This window comes from Myxine glutinosa, chromosome 2 (genome assembly GCF_964187855.1).
Source record: "Myxine glutinosa chromosome 2, kmMyxGlut1.1, whole genome shotgun sequence".
Lineage (NCBI taxonomy): Eukaryota > Metazoa > Chordata > Myxini > Myxiniformes > Myxinidae > Myxine > Myxine glutinosa.
This window is the reverse complement of record NC_136262.1, coordinates 27,989,261-28,005,039: the sequence shown is the minus strand read 5'-3', so window position 1 is coordinate 28,005,039 and position 15,779 is coordinate 27,989,261. Positions and strand designations below refer to the sequence as shown.

Genomic DNA, 15,779 nt, shown 5'->3' with positions numbered 1-15,779 from the left:
TCAAGAGGGGATGAATAAACAACCAATCAGAGTGGCTCTCAGAAGTAATGCTATTGTAGATTCGATTGCAATGTAAAACTGGGATTAAACTACTGGTTTTGCAGGAAGCAGACACTATCCACCATCACATAGGATTTTGGGGGCAGGGGAATATAACCCCCTTTACTTTTTTGTAAACTAGCTAAGCTATCCCCCTCCACTTTTTCTGAAGTAGCTATATTAAGCCGCCCTGTACCCTACCCGCCATCTTCCTCTCGTGCTCCCCACTATCTCCACAAAAGGTCAAAAATGCATGCAGCCAATTATTACATCCACTTTGACACCTGAGGCCAAAATGTTCAAATAAGAATGAAGAACTAGTCTTGCAGGTGAATGTCAGATGTTGATCGATGTTTGCTAACCACTGCGGAAAGCAAGAAGCTGACATTTCAGGTGTTAACCCTTCGTCGGAGCAAAAGAGAGGGTGCTCAGAGGGTGCTTCTCCTTGCTTCCCACAGCGGTTAGCATCCCTTAATCAACATCTGGTTGCTTTAATCTGTATTTTAAATAAAAAGTTAAATCTTCAGCAAAAACAAATAACATAAGAAAGACGTCATGTGGAGCATGATACCTGCAGAATTCCTAAAACAAATTTGACTTTAAAAATAATTGGTGGTTGAATTCAAAGACCAAATATACAAATCATTTTCAAATATCAAGCTAATCGCATGAAAATTGACAATTTTATAGAAATTCAGCCTATGTTGACCTTTTGACCTATATACCTTAAAAATAATTGGTTGTTGAATTCAGTGACCTGATATGCAAATTGTATTCAAATTTCAAGCCAATCTGATGAAAATTGAGGATTTTAGAAGTTGCCCTTAAGTTATTGACCTTTGGCCTATGTTGAGCACAAAATAATTGGCGGTTGAATTCAGTGACCTGATATGCAAACCCTCTTCAAATTTTTAGTTAATCGGATGAAAATTGACAATTTTAAAAATTAGGCTTATGTTTACCTTTTGGCCTATGTTGACCTCAAAAATACTTGGTGGTTGAATTCAGTTAGCTGATATGCAAATGCTATAAAAATTTCAAGTCAATCGGATGAAAATTGAGGATTTTAGAAGTTGCCCTTAAGTTATTGACCTTTGGCCTATGTTGACCACCGGATGAAAATTGACAATTTTAGAAATTAGGCTTATGTTTACCTTTTGGCCTATGTTGACCTCAAAAATACTTGGTGGTTGAATTCAGTTAGCTGATCTGCAAATGCTATAAAAATTTCAAGTCAATCGGATGAAAATTGAGGATTTTAGAGATTTAAATAAAGTGGTTGACCTTTGGCCAAAGTTGACCTTTTGACCTCAAAAATATATAGGATTCTGTCAGACCACCAATTCTACCGTTTGGTGAAGTTTCGTGAAGATCAGTTTAAAATTGTGACCTGTAAAACAACAAAAAAATTTGACTGACTTTCTTTCTCACTTCAACTTTGTCCTTTTTGCATTCTGATCCATCAACATCACCTCTTGTGTCCCTGTTTCCTCGCCACAGCTGTTACGGGTTTTCATCTGTAACCACCATATGCAGCGAATGCTAAACAAATGCAGAAATCAACGCCTCTGTCAACCATTCTTGCCATGTTCAATTGAGTGTGACTGACATACATGAAAACGACCTTCCTGTCCTAGCTGTCCGGACTAATGGTCTAGTCCACCTTGGGTTGAGACACACCTTACTAACCCGTTGGCTTTTTGGCATCACGACAGTCAATCTGCACATAAAGAAAGGGTCATAGTAGCATCATCCTGATTTATTTAAATAATTAAATAAATGTCACATGATCCATATGTGGATGGAGAGGTTTTATTTAATCTTTGTTTACTGAGACTTTAACACAGCAGACTTAGCAAGTGCATGACAAACTGCATCAAGATACCCACACACGACAAACTGCATCAAGATACCCACGCACGACAAACTGTATCATTACCCTTTATTTTATTACAATCCAACATCGAGTCTCATAAATGGTGATGATGATTACATGGATGAGAGACAGAATGGCTAAACATATTTTGAAAACTGACATTAATTTACTCGCGCATAAGTGCATGTCCCGAGATAGCAGGTTAAACCAACCAACACTCAAGGTTAACAGGACAACTTGGAGATGGGGTATTCATTGACCTTTGACCTTAATTTAGGTTTGAATCCTGACCCATTAATAAATTGCCACTCTGGGAGTTTACAAGTGTTGCACCAGTGAGTACACCATGCATTGAATGGGATGTTTAGCTGTGTTACCCTTACCCATCTGCTAGAATTTGGTGAGGACTTTAAATATCCCATGGTGTCTTTCACAAGAATAGACCATTGTGTGTCAACCACCTTCATCAGGTGCTCATTGGAACCAGCGTACAGCTGATGATGAAAAGTTGCTTTGCTATCCAGATAATTAACCCTCAAAGGCAGTCAATCTGAGGGCCAGGGTGTGGAGGGGAAAGGGAGATATAGAGAGATAGATATAGAGAGATAGATATAGAGAGATAGATATAGAGAGATAGATATAGAGAGATAGATATAGAGATATATATATATATAGATATACAGATATATATATATAGATATACAGTCACGTGAAAAAGTAAGTACATCCCATGGAAAGTTTTGACTTTTTCAACATACAGCTATTTGATCTTCATTTCAACAATATTGAGAGATAAAGGTGATGTAATATAACAAATATCATGAAACATTTACATTTTGTAGTCCATTGTATAATTTAAATAAACATAAATGCAAATTTCGCATGTGGAAAAAGTAAGTACACCCTTGGCTCTAATCGGTGGTATTGCCCCCTTTGGCAGAAACAACCTAAAGTAGGCGTTTCTTATAACTGTCTACCAGTCTCTGACATCGACTGGGAGAAATTTTTGCCCACTCCTCCATGCAGAATTCTTTCAGCTGTGCGATGTTTGAGGGGTTTCTTGCATGCACAGCTCGTTTCAAATCCCCCCACAACATCTCGATGGGATTTAGATCCGGGCTTTGACTTGGCCATTCCAGAACCCTCCATTTCTTTCTTTTCAGCCATTCCTTGGTGGATTTACTGGTATGTTTAGGGTCATTGTCATGTTGCAAGGTCCACCTTCAGTTGAGCTTCAACTTTCCGACAGATGGCCTCACATTATCCTCTAGCACCCCCTGGTACAATGAAGAATTCATAGTGGATTCTATGATGGTGAGCTGCCCAGGCCCTGATGCAGCAAAGCTGCCCCAAACCATAATTTTCCACCACCGTGCTTTACAGTTGGTATCAGGTTCTTGTGGTCAAATGCTGTCTTTGGGTTTTGCCAAACAGGTCTTCTGGTACTGTGGCCAAATAGCTCTACCTTTGACTCATCTGTCCAGAGCACATTGTTCCAGAAGTGCTGGTCTTTGCCTCGGTGTTCATTGGCTAACTTTAGTCTTGCCCTGATGTTCTTTCTGGACAGCAAAGGGTTCCTCCTGGCACACCTCCCATGTAGATCAAATTTGTGCAGCCTCTTTCTAATGGTAGACTCGTGGACTTTGACATCAACCGTGGCAAGAGCTACCTGTGGGTCCCGTGATGACATTCTGGGGTTCTTAGAGACTTCTTTCAGCATCTTGCGGTCTGCTCTCGGGCTGAACTTGCTGGGGCAGCCTGGCCTGAACAAGTTGGCAGTTGTTTGGAATCTTCTCCACTTGTAGATGATCTTCCGGACAGTCGAATGATTGATTTTAAATTGTTTGGAGATCTTTTTAAATCCGTTCCCAGACTCGTAGGCATCTATAACCTTCTTTCTGAAGGCCTCAGAGAGCTCTTTTGATCTCGGCATGGTGACGCCGCACACTTCAACAACAAAGAGCAAACCAAACTAATTGTCTGAGGTTTAAATAAGACATGTTCCTCCAAGATGCTCTCTAACGATGTTCTAATCATTTGCACCTGAGCTGGGGCACCTGATTCTAATTTTAGGTATTTGAAGTAGTGATAAATGTAGGGGTGTACTTACTTTTTCCATATGCGAAATTTGCATTTATGTTTATTTAAATGATACAATGGACTACAAGATGTAAATGTTTCATGATATTTGTTATATTATATCACCTTTATCTGTCAATATTGTTGAAATGAAGATCAAATAGCTGTATGTTGAAATATGTTGAAAAAGTCAAAACTTTACATGGGGTGTACTTACTTTTTCACGTGACTGTATATATCGAGAGAGAGAGATATATATATATATATATATATATATATATATATATATATATATATATATATATATATATATATATATATATATACAGTATATATATATATATATTTATATATATATATATATATTTATATATATATATATATATATATATATATATATATATATATATATATACATATATATATATATATATAAATATTGATGGATAGATGGATAGAGAGATAGAGAGATAGATATATATGTATATATAGAGATATACAGTGCATTCAGAAAGTATTCAGACCCCTTCACTTTTTTCACATTTTGTTATGTTGCAGCCTTATGCTGAAATCGTTTAAATTCATTTTTTCCCTCATCAATCTACACTGAATACCCCATAATGACAAAGAGAAAACAGGATTTTAGAAAGTTTTGCAAATTTATTAAAAAGAAAAAACTGAAATATCACATTTACATAAGTATTCAGACCCTTTGCTATGACACTTGAAATTTAGCTCAGGTGCCTCCCATTTCTCTTGATCATCTTTGAGATGTTTCCACACCTTGATTGGAGTCCACCTGTGGTAAATTCAATTGATTGGACATGATTTGGAAAGGCACACACCTGTCTATATAAGGTCTCCCAGTTGACAATGCATATCAGAGCAAAAACCAAGCTATGAGGTCGAAGGAACTGCCTGCAGAGCTCAGAGACAGGATTGTGTCGAGGCACAGATCTGGCAAAGCCTACAAAAAAAATTCTGCTGCATTGAAGATTCCCAAGAGCACAGTGGCCTCCATAATTCTTAAATGGAAGTAGTTTGGAACAACCAGGACTCTTCCTAGAGCTGGCCGCCCGGCCAAACTGAGCAATCGGGTGAGAAGGGCGTTGGTAAGAGAGTTGACCAAGAACCTGATGGTCACTCTGGCTGAGCTCCAGAGATCCTGTGTGCATGATGGGAGAAACTTCCAGAAGGACAACCATCACTGCAACACTCCACCGATCTGGGCTTTATGGCAGAGTGGCCAGACGGAAGCCAAACAGTTTAATCTTGGTTTCATCAGACCACAGAATCTTGTTTCTCACAGTCTGAGAGTCCTTTAGGTGCTTTTTTGCAAACTCCAAGTGGGCTTTCATGTGTCTTTCACTGAGGAGAGGCTCCCGTCTGTCCACAGCGGTTAGCATCCCTGGGTGCCCAATCACCACTCTGACAGAACTCTATATTATAGAGAGATGGATCGAGATGTAGAGAGATATATATAGAGAGATGGATAGAGATAAAGAGAGATATAGAGAGATGGATTGAGATGTACAGAGATAGATATAGAGAGATAGAAATAGAGAGATGGATTGAGATGTAGAGAGATAGATATAGAGAGATGGATCGAGATGTAGAGATAGATATAGAATAGAGAGATGGATCGAGATATAGAGATTCACTACATGATCAAAAGTATGTGGACACCCGAACATCTCATTCCAAAATCATGGGCATTAATATGGAGTTGGTCCCCTCTTTGCTGCTAAAACAGCTTCCACTCTTCTGGGAAGGCTTTCCACCAGATGTTGGAACATTGCTGTGGGGATTTGCTTCCATTCAGACAGACAGAAATTTCGGTAGAAAAGAGTCAGTCAACGTGTGGCCCTGAATGGATTTCTCTCATCTCCCCTTCCTGTTCAGGCTGGAGTTCCCCAAGGAAGTGTGCTGGGCCCTGTGCTTTTTCTGGTCTTTATCAATGATCTCTCTGACTCTCTGGAAAATCCTCTCTATCTCTTTGCTGATGACTCCACTCTCTGCCGCTCCATTCCTCTTCCCTCAGATAGGCAGTCTGCAGCCTCCTCACTCTCTGAAGACCTGGACAAAATCACAGACTGGTCAAACAAGTGGAACATGTCTTTCAATCCTGCCAAATCTCACTCTCTTACTATGTCTCTCCGAAAAGATCGACTGGACAACCCTCCCATCTACTTTCTCAACAATCCTCTCCAAGAAGTTCTGTCACTCAAGCTTTTGGGTCTCACTATCTGCCATGATCTTTCTTGGGAAAACCACATTTCCAAGCTGGCCTCCAAAGCCAGTCGCTGACTGGGCATCCTCCGTCGTGCGAAGTCCTTCCTCGGCACACCTGAGCTCCTCACCACATACAAGGCTTTCATCCGCAGCTCAATGGAATACTGTTCTCCCCTATGGGCTGGTGCTCCTGCCTCACACCTGGCTCGGCTTCACGCTGTTGAATCCAAAGCTTTCAAAATCATTGGAATCTCCCGCGATGAAGCTATCTCTGAGGGCCTTTCACTCACTCACCGCAGGCAGGTAGGTGGTCTTTCTGTCTTCTACCGACTCCTCTCCGGCCTTGCTCCCCCAGCTCTCTCCGTGCTCTGTCCCCCAAATATTCCTACAGGTCGCACAAGATCTGCCAGCAACCCTCTGATGGTTAAACTGCCGAAATCTCGGCTCTCTGCTCACCTTCACTCTTTCATTCCTCTTTTCTCCCGCCTGTGGAACAAACTCCCACACTCCCTTCAATCCCTCTCCTCCCTCCAGGTCTTTAAAACAGCTGTTCACCACCATCTCTTATCTTCCCCCATCCATAACCTTGATCTTTTCTACCCCCACTAATTCACCCCAGATCCACCTTGTTTGAAATTCCAACTTATTTCCTGGAAATCCTGGCAGTGTCCATATGTTTATACCTCTCCCACCCCCCCCCCTTCACATGCCTCCCCCCCTTCACATGCCTCCCCCCCTTCACATGCCTCCCCCCTTCACATGCCTCCCCCCCAAAGCCCTCTCCCTCCCACAGATCTCTCGATGTCTCCATGTCTCTCGGTCCCTGCTCTCAAATGTTGTGTTTGTGTCCTTCCCCATCTTGTCTACCGCTCCCGATGTTATTTGTTTTATGTGTCTGTTTGTCTTTCTGTGTGATTAATTTTCGCTCTTTCACGAGCCTCGATCTTGTATACAAAAAAAAAAAAAAAAAAAAAAAGTGGAAGATAGAAATTTCAGCTTTACATTTTAAATTATTTTGTAAAAATTTCTAAGAAAAAACTCCACTTTGACATTGTGGAGTATTATATGTAGATCAGTGACAAAAAAATCTCAATTTAATCCGTTTTAAATTCAGGCTGTAACATAACAAAATGTGAAAAAGTCGAGGGTGTGAATACTGTCCTGTGGATGGCTCTATTAAGATAGAGCGTCCACGGATGGCTAATCGAGCTTACTTTGAGGCATTTCCAATTGATGGCGGATGATACGCGAGCAGAGGGGTTTGTTGGAGAATGCCGACTTACCTGACGGTCCGCGACGATGTCTTAACCCTTTGAACAGTAACTCACAAACAAAAACGGAATTTATGGTACAAAAATAAACATGTTTATTATTTGTAACCTGAGAACAATGGATGCGACGATAAATAAATAATGCTCCTAAATCGGGATCCCTCACACTTCACTTCAAATACAAGCACAGGGGAAGATAATTAAAGAAACTGTTGTGTGCGCATTTGTGTTGGCTTAGCTTTGTCTGGCAGTCAGGAATCGTTCGTCAGGAATCTGTGTTGGCGCGAAGCAGGCCTCCCCGCTCCCCCGTTCACCAGGCCTCGATGCCTCCCTGTTCACCGCTCTGTCAGGCCTCACCGAGCGCCTTGCTCGTCATGCTTCGGCGGTGAGCCTCGCCCGTACGCTCGTTGTTTGCATGCGAACGCAGGGAAGGAGAATCGTCAGCGCTCCATCTCTCCACCGTCTTTCGAACTCCTCCTTCCTCCACCAAAGTCCGAAGGCAAGATAAGGTCCAGCGTGGAGGGACAGTCCAGCGCAAGAGGGCAAAGGGAATAGACAAAATGCCGGTGAGCGAGAGGTTTTACTGGCCGTCTTGTGACGTCAGCTTTCTTCCCCTCCAACCAGCGCGTCGCCCCTTGACCTCTCGAATGTTCCGATCGTGTCCATCCCCTCTCATTGGCCGAGCGCTTTTTGCCCTTCATGTCAGGCCATTGGTCGGTGCCCTATCAGTGTGTCGCTCCTTCCACCAATCACGGGGAAGCTTTCTGCCCCTCCCCTGACCAATCACACATCCTTCCCTACTCTGCCAATCGGTGACCTGCTGTCAACTCGCCCCTCCCCCCTGTCAATCACGAGTTCTCCTGGGCGTGTCTCTGCCTGCCTGTTCGATGTCTGTCTTCATGCCTGCATTGTACGCGGCCCAAGTGCGTGGTCGCTTGCTGTTTGTTCTTCCGTAAGTCATTGTGGCGGCGGGGGAATTTAATTAGTGTGATGCTGATGGGCCTAACTCATGTATGTGATGTGTTGCCATAAGGGACACCGGAATGATCACAGAGGGGATGACACGCCGGGGAATTAACATAAACTCGAGAACTACTTAACATGCCCACCCCCTCGTGGCGGGGACACAGATACGCAGCTTACTCCGACAAACCGGACGAGACAGGTTCCTGACTTACTGTACATCGAAGTGGTTCTTCTTCTTCGTGACATCGGAGCACCTACCTCTGCAGATCTACCTGGATCTATATATGCCCTACCCAACTGACATAAAAATACTTTCTGAAGGTGCTGTATGTCACCTTATCAGCTTTATTATTTTTCCAAATTTTACTTGGTTTTCAAAATGCAGTTAAAAGTTTTGAAGAAATCATTCCCAACAAGTGTTTACAGAGTCGATCATTTCACCGATTCATGCAATCCAGTTTTTTATAAATGATATTGCATCTCAGCTTTGGTCCAATGGGTACGATTGCATCATACCTTTGTTTTTCTCCAAATCCTCTTTTTGTGTCCTGGCATAACATCAAAATGCAGTGCTGGGCACTTTGGAGAACAATGTTGTTTGCCTCAGACAAATTGTTGGGGGTGGTTGGTGTCGGCAGAAGGGGGGCAGATTAGAAAGTGGTCCATTGTCTACCTTTTCCCACAGTCACAGGTCTTAGGGCCTTGTCCATATCCTCATTTCACCATGCTGGCCTTAGATCTGCCAACTTTGGTACGCAAGCGATTTAGTGACTTCCAGGTGATCCAGATACCTTGGGTAATATGTTCTTTAAAATATGTTCTTTATTTTTGCGGCAAACTCTTCCTTATGAGTTGCTGTACACAATCTACGTGACTCTTTTTCGACAGCTTTTTGACAACTCCTCTTTCCCATGCGATGCTTCATGATGCTTTGCCTGACCCCCACCATAAAAAATACGTGACTGAATGAGAGCCATGTGTTACGGATTCGTCACTTCCGTTGTGGTGGTTTGCATCCACTGTAACTATTTCTGATTCCATGTACTATTATTGTGTTCAAAAGGTTTATTGTTCATGAACTGTTTTCAAAAGGTAAAAAAGTTAATGTCAAAAGAAACAGGAAACCGGATCGGGAACCGGAGGACGAAGAGGAAGAAGAGGAAGAAAAAAGGGGCGGAGCGAGAGTTGGACAAGAAGGAGCCGAGCTACTTGCGGTCAGGAGCAAACGTTGGCGAGCAAGAGTCACTAGCGAACTTTCGGGTTTCCGGGAAAGGGATTCCTGCGACAGAGTTGTCATCACTGTGACCGATCAACCTGCGTGTCAGGTTTTTGGTGGTGGATTCCGAGGAGAATTATCGCCGGGCCGTTACGTCTCAAGAGCGGGTCGTCGGCCATTTTGACTCGCGCAGGACTTGTGCTTCGCTCGCGGTTTCGTCTCTTTTCGACCATTTTCACCGCATTCAGACGTCGATATGGGGCGTGTGTGTGACATGGCTTTTTGAAGGTTACTTCGTCCATACCCGAGGGTGTGATCTCTCAGTCGCCTGTAGGGCGCCTTTGGATTTCCCAGACGCCTTCAGGGCGCCTTTGTACAGCTTCGGCGGTGTGACTGTACTTGCCATCCGCACGGGATTCTGGTCTCGATTGGACATTGTTCTGGCGATCACTGGAGCGAATCAACTTCGTCTTGAAGCTGGGAATAAGAGACATTGGGGAATGTTCTTGTTTCACTCACTTGGAGCACAGTGAGTTATATATTACAAAACTGATGGTACCATCATAGGACATATTGATTGTACTTTTGAATACTATTGTTGTTGTACTGTTATTCTTGTGTGATCTTAATACAATATTTGTTTGTGAGTAACAATTGGGTGGCTTCTCCATTGATCTTTGACACACAGAATAATACATTTTTCTGCCGTGACTCCTCTCGGGGCTCGGAGGTACACCATGACCAGGGGGTCGGGGAGGAGCACGTAACACATGTCATCTTATTAAAATTCCCATCAGCTTCCATTCTGCAAGATTTATTTAATCGGTGGCATCCAACAGCTCAGCAGCTAATGAATTTGTGATGTCCTTCAGCTCTTTCCAATATTTACAAACTTCAAGTTGAACTTCCTGCTTTCCCCTTTTCATAAATGCCCTCTTGTAGCTTCAAATTAATGAATTAAACATCACCTTTGTCATTTATGGATGAATTTACAGTGATTCAGAAAGTATTCATTCCCCTTGACATTTTTCACATTTTGTTGTGCTACAGCCTGCATTTAAAATGCATCAAATTGAGAGTTTTTGTCACTAATCTACACATAATACCCCATAATGTCAAAGTGGAATTTCCTTTTCAGAATTTTTTAGAGAATAATTAAAATTGAAAGGCAGAAATATTTTGAGTGAATAAGTATTCAACCCCTTCGCTATGATACTCCAAATTGAGCTCCGGTGCATCCAATTTCCTTTGATCATCCTTGACATGTCTCTACAACTTGATTGGAGTCCATCTGTGGCCAATTAAATTGATTGGACATGATTGAGAAAGAAACACACCTTTCTATATAAGGTCCCCCAGTTGCCAGTGAATGTCAGAGCAGAAAAACTACCATGAAATCGAAGGAACTGTGCGTAGAACTCCGAGGTAGAATTGTGAGGAGGCATAGATCTTGGGAAGGGTGTAAAACAATTTCTGGAGTGTTGAAAATTCCAAAGAGCACAGTGAGCTACAAAATTAGGAAATGGAAAGAATATGCAACTACCCAGACTCTTCCTAAAGCTGACCGTCCGACCAAACTGAGCAACTTGGGAAAGAAGGACCTTGGTCAGGGAGGTGATGAAGAACCCAATGACCACTCTGATTGAACTACAGAGTTGCTTTACTGAGATGGGAGAACCTGCCGGATGGACAACAGTCTCTGCAGGACTTCACAAATCTAGGCTTTATGGGAGAGTGGCCAGACGGAAGCCACTCCTGAGAATACGTCACATGACAGAACGCCTGGAGTTTGAAAAAAGGCACATGAAAGACGGAGCATGAGGTAAAAGATTATATGCTCTGATGAGACGAAAATTTAACTCTTTGGCCTGAATGTAAAATGCTACGTCTGGCAGAAACCGAGCGCAGCTCATCACCCATCTAACACCATCCCTACCCTGAAGCATGGTGGTGGTAGCATCATGATATGGGGATGGTTTGCATCGACAGGGTCTGTGAGACTTGCAAGTATAATGTAAGGGAGTAATGAATGTAAGATGTAAGATGACCCAAAATACTTTGTAGTTTTTCTCATAGTAATCTTATTATAATAGAGCAAACTTATATTGTTAGTTATGTCGTTATGTATGTTTGTTTATATGTGACGAAAACGTCTTCTTTTTCAAATAAAATTAACACCCTCTTAATTACGTTTAGACTGCTGAGACCCCTCAGACCTTTGACGACCCTTTAATTCCCCCATGACCCTTAAGACCACGAACACCCAAAATACCCAAAAGACCTCGAAGACCCAAAAGACTCTGAAAACCAAAAACACCCTGAAGACCCAAAACACTCTAAAGACCCTTAAAGACCCTGAAGACCCAAAAGACCCCATAGACTCTGAAGACCCAAAACACCCCAAAGACCCCAAAATACCCTTAAAGGCCCAGATGATCCAAAAGACCCTGAAGACCCAAATGGCCCTGAAGACCCAAAATACCCCGAAGACCCAAAATACCTCGAAGACCCAAAATACCCCAAAGACCCAAAGATCCCGAAGACCCTGAAGACCCAAAAGACCGCAAAGACCCAAAACACCCTGAAGACCCCAAAGACCCAAAACACCCTGAAGACCCCAAAGACCCAAAACACCCTGAAGACCCCAAAGACCCTTTAGACCCAAAATACCCTTAAAGGCCCAGAGGATACAAAAGACCCTGAAGACCCAAATGGCCCCGAAGACCCAAAATACCATAAAGACCCAAAAGACACAGAAATGGTCAAAGATGCCTATCCCTCTGAAACGGCGCGTGGTGAGGCACGCAGAGCATGCCGAGTCACGCTAGTAATAATAATAATAATAATAATAATAATAATAATAATTTTTGTAGTCTGCATGTCAGAATGAAAATCTTTTAAAAATCGGGCCACCTTCGGGGGGCGTAGGCATAAAAATACAGTTGCCCTACCAAATGCCTTTCACATGAATTAACAGTCTAGCTTGCCAGTTGTAATGGAGAAAGTGTTTGTTTCTATGCTTTTCTGCACCCTGACTCTTCCCTGACTGTAGGTCCTAGGTAATTGAAGGAAACTTTCAAGGAATAAATGTGGAACCAAAATGTCCTCTATGACACTTCCTTTTTCAGAATTTTTTTGAATAATATTTTTTCATTGTTATTTTAAAAAAAAAAAAATTCCTGGAAAATTGAGATGCCTCAAAAACCATGGCGACCTAAGTTGAACAGCAATATTACCAAAAGGAATTCGGCAAGAAATCCATGCCAAAGCAGTTGTCAGCCGAAAATATTCTCAACAAGAGATGGCAGAAAAATGTGTTGCACACTTGGAACATGATTGCCTGTAGGATGGGTACTCTGCTGGTAGTAGACAATGGACAAACACATAATGTATATGAAATTTGAACCTGGGATCCTCACATCATGAGCCAGCGGTTTCAATTGGAACACGAACAAGCAACCCGTTTGATCAAAATAGGAAAATATTATTTTGGGGATGTGCAAGAGTTTTGTTGGCCTTAAGTTGATTTTTTAGAATGACGCCCAGTTTAACATCCATCTGAGGGATGGTACCCACATTGATCAACGACTCTACATGCGAAACACTGGGATGATGTTTATAGCTGGGCCGAGATTCAAACCCAGGCGAGAAATTTCAGATATGAGTGAAAGTTTGAGTTAACGATAAAGTTAGTACTAGTGTCATGAGGGTAATTACACAATCATACCTGGATTGTTCTGTGCGCCATGGGCATTCACACCACTTGTCGGTACATGAACCCCATACCATGGCCTGGCACCAGGGTGTTCTTTTTCATTTACACATTGACGACCTACTTTAGATCACTGAGCAGGGGGACACCCTTTTCTACAATCTGGTTGTCCCTGCTGAACTGTGCTGCAAGTCTGCAAATAATGTTGGGAAGTTTAACCCCTTCTTTGAACAAAACCTAGGCAGTTTTATTTTCTTATTGCTCTGCCAAAGTGCTTCCACCAAATGGCTGCCATCTTGATTCTAATACAAGAAGACAGTCATCATTTTCAAGTTTCAGCCTGCCGATGCATATTCGTGGGCATCTACAGTCACGTGAAAAAGTAAGTACACCCTATGTAAAGTTTTGACTTTTTCAACATATTTCAACATACAGCTATTTGATCTTCATTTCAACAATATTGATAGATAAAGGTGATATAATATAACAAATATCATGAAACATTTACATTTTGTAGTCCATTGTATAATTTAAATAAATATAAATGCAAATTTCGCATATGGAAAAAGTAAGTACACCCCTACATTTATCACTACATCAAATACCTAAAATTAGAATCAGGTGCTCCAGCTCAGGTGCAAATGATTAGAACATCGTTGGAGAGGATCTTAGAGGAACCTGTCTTATTTAAACCTCAGACATTTAGTTTGGTCCGCTCTTTGTTGTTGAAGTGTGCGGCGTCACCATGCCGAGATCAAAAGAGCTTCTGAGGCCTTCAGAAAGAAGGTTATAGATGCCTACGAGTCTGGGAAGGGATTTAAAAAGATCTCCCAACAATTTGAAATCAATCATTTGACTGTCCGGAAGATCATCTTCAAGTGGAGAAGATTCCAAACAACTGCCAACTTGTTCAGGCCAGGCCGCGCCAGCAAGTTCAGCCCAAGAGCAGACCGCAAGATGCTGAAAGAAGTCTCTAAGAACCCCCAGAATGTCATCTGTAGGGGACCTACTGGTAGCTCTTGCCACTGTTGATCTCAAAGTGCACGAGTCTACCATTAGAAAGAGGCTGCACAAATTTGATCTACATGGGAGCTGTGCCAGGAGGAAACCTTTGCTGTCCAGAAAGAACATCAGGGCAAGATGAAAGTTTGCCAATGAACAACTAGGCAAAGACCAGCACTTCTGGAACAATGTGCTCCAGACAGATGAGTCAAAGGTAGAGCTATTTGGCCACAGTACCAGAAGACATGTTTGGCGAAAACCAAAGACAGCATTTGACCAAAAGAACCTGATACCAACCGTAAAGAATGGTGGTGGAAATATTATGGTTTGGGGCAGCTTTGCTGCATCAGGGCCTGGGCAGTTCACCATCATATAATCCACTATGAATTCTTCATTGTACCAGAGGGTGCTTGAGGATAATGTGAAGCCATCTGTCGGAAACTTGAAGCTCAACCGAAGGTGGAACTTGCCACATGACAATGACCCTAAACATACCAGTAAATCCACCAAATAATGGCTGAAGAGAAAGAAATGGAGGGTTCTGGAATGGCCAAGTCAAAGCCCGGATCTAAATCCCATCGAGATGTTGTGGGGGGATTTGAAACGAGCTGTGCGTGCAAGAAACCCCTCAAACGTAGCACAGCTGAAAGAATTCTGCATGGAGGAGTGGGCAAAAATTTCTCCCAGTCGATGTCAGAGACTGGTAGACAGTTATAAGAAACGCCTACTTGAGGTTGTTTCTGCCAAAGGGGGCAATACCACTTGTTAGAGCCAGGGGTGTACTTACTTTTTCCACATGCGAAATTTGCATTTATGTTTATTTAAATTATACAATGGACGACAAAATGTAAATGTTTCATGATATTTGTTATATTATATCGCCTTTATCTATCAATATTGTTGAAATGAAGATCAAATAGCTGTATGTTGAAATATGTTGAAAAAGTCAAAACTTTACATGGGGGGGTGTACTTACTTTTTCACGTGACTGTACATATCAAGTTTGGTTAATATGTGGAGTTAATCTTATTCTTTTTGTGAATTGCTGCCAAAGTGAGGACATTAGTCAGTGTTCAAGGAACACCGAACAGGAAGGACCACTTGATTGTTGCCATCATGGCGTTGAAATTATGGGTTTACTTGTTAACTTTTTCTTAATGGCAGGTCTAACCTCCATGGTTTCAATCAATAAGTGCTTACAATATCTGGCTTGTTGGTCTAGGGGTATGATTCCCGCTTAGGGTGCGAGAAGTCCCGGGTTAAAATCCCAGACGAGCCCTTCGTTTAGAAGCCTCGGTGGTGTAATGGTTCGAGTGCCCACTCTGAGTCTTGGAGGTCGGTGGTTTGAACCCAGGCCAACTCATAGAAAAGACTTTGTAACTCAAC

The 15,779-nt window shown here is 42.2% G+C and overlaps 1 protein-coding gene across 2 annotated transcripts in view; it reads left to right on the top strand.

The window, feature by feature from the left end:
* LOC137421956 (WD repeat-containing protein 7-like) overlaps window positions 1-15,779 on the top strand; it is a 523,854-nt gene that overhangs the window by 33,643 nt on the left and 474,432 nt on the right. The window lies entirely within an intron of this gene.